The sequence below is a fragment of the Mesocricetus auratus genome, unplaced genomic scaffold, assembly GCF_017639785.1.
Source record: "Mesocricetus auratus isolate SY011 unplaced genomic scaffold, BCM_Maur_2.0 Super-Scaffold_100025, whole genome shotgun sequence".
NCBI classification, from domain to species: domain Eukaryota; kingdom Metazoa; phylum Chordata; class Mammalia; order Rodentia; family Cricetidae; genus Mesocricetus; species Mesocricetus auratus.
The window spans coordinates 25,845,724-25,847,577 of record NW_024429206.1 but is presented as its reverse complement, the minus strand read 5'-3'; the positions used below and the strand labels follow the sequence as shown (position 1 = coordinate 25,847,577).

The 1,854-nt window shown below is 48.2% G+C and overlaps 1 pseudogene; it reads right to left on the bottom strand.

Annotated features, from left to right (window-relative positions):
• Nucleotides 1–385: 385 nt before the first annotated feature.
• LOC101822600 lies at nucleotides 386–1,000 on the bottom strand (annotated as a pseudogene).
• Between the last annotated feature and the right edge of the window lie 854 nt (nucleotides 1,001–1,854).

Here is a 1,854-nt window from a genome sequence, read left to right as displayed (position 1 = left end):
ACCCTAGACTATGCACACGCTAAGACTTTATGAAGTTGAGGCAAAATCAAGGTGTGACCTTAGCCTTGTCTCTTGTTGACCTAGTCTCAGCAGCTGACTACTCCGTAGTTGTACGGCTGCCTCCGCCCTGGGTGGCCTGTGGCTGTGTGCATAGCAGCCTCTGGATACAGAGAGGGGATCCCCCTCCCCCCACTTCATTTTCTTAAGTTCTGTAAAACTTATTTTATTTTATATGTATTGATGTTTTGCCATGGGTATTGTGCCCCCTAGAACTGGGGTTACAGACAGTTGTGGACCACAATGTGGGTGCTGGGAATTGAACTTGGGTCCTCTGCAAGAGAAGTCAGTGTTCTTAAGTACTGAGCTATCTCTTTAGCCCCTCTTTTTGTAAAACTTGGGCTTAAATACCCAGAAGCCCTCCTCTCTGTTAGATTTGTAACAAAAAGTAATGTGAATGGAGATAGTGTTTCTTTTTTAAGTTGGAAAGTAACTATTTGTTCTAGGGAGTTGCCTGAGTCCTCTCAGAACTTCTGGAACGTCTTAGTGCCAGCGGCCTTGGTGACCTTGAGCACACTGAACCCCGTGGTCTTGCTCAGGAGCCTGCACTGTCCCATGGTGACAATGTTGCCAATGTGCACATCCCTGAAACAGGGGGACAGGTTTGCACAGATATGTTTTTTGTGGTGTTTCTCAAAGCGAATGGACTTCCAGGTGTAATAGAGATAGTCCCAGAGAATGACAGTGGTCCTCTGCATCTTCCTCTTGGTCACTACACAGACAAAATCCGACCTCGGATGGAGATGTTATCAGTGAAGGGGGCGTTCCTTGTCTATGTAGGTGTCCTCTGTGGTCTCTTTGGCTGTCTTGAAGCCTAGACTAATGTTCTCATACTGGGGGAATTTTTCCTTGCCGGTTCCTCCCAGAAGAATCCATTTCTTGTTTTGAAAGACTGTGGGTTTCTTTTGGGAAGGGAAGCACACAGGGTCTGAATGTCCGCCATCTTCCCGGAAACCTGGAGGGTGGGCGGGGTAGATACTGTTTCTAATGCAGTGTTGGACCCAGGAGCTATAGCAGAGTTGGTAAAGAGGCAATGTGTTAGAATTCCCACAGGACCAAGGTCACCCTGCACGAGCCTGGCAACTCCACTTCCAGCCTCCGGAAGGTACAGCAATTAATCGCCAGGAAAGCCCAGTCTCTGCTCCCCCATCCTATCTAAGTCTTCATCTCCACTGTAGCACATTTTCTGAATAAATGTTTCGTGGGGGCTGAAATCACTGAAGCTGCCACCCAAAAGACAGAGATTGCAAGATGTCGTATGTGAGACTAATTCTTCTTGTCCACTTGAGAAACCTGTGTGTCATCTGAAAACATTTTAAAGACTGTATCTAGGGGCTGGAGAGGTGGTTACGAGTGTAAGAGCACTTGTTGCAGTCAGGCGTTGGTGGCGCACGCCTTTAATCCCAGCACTCGGGAGGCAGAGGCAGGTGGATCTCTAAGTCCAAGGCCAGCCTGGTCTACAGAGCGAGTTCTGGGATAGCCAGGCTACACAGTGAAACCCTGTCTCGGGAAGAGAAAAAAAAGTTCTTGTTGTTCTTCCCAGGACCTGGGTTTGATTCCCAGCAACCACATGGTGGCTCCCGACCATCTCTCGCTCCAGTCCCAGGGGATCTGATGCTCTCTCTGGCCTCTGAGCCTCCAGGAACATATGTGTTGCACATGCAAACATGCAGGCTTGATCAGATATCTATAGCACCTATACACATAAAATAAATTCACACACACACACACACACACACACACACACACCTGCATTTCAGACTGCATTTCATTCCTCTTGAGTTCCCTTGCCTCTGA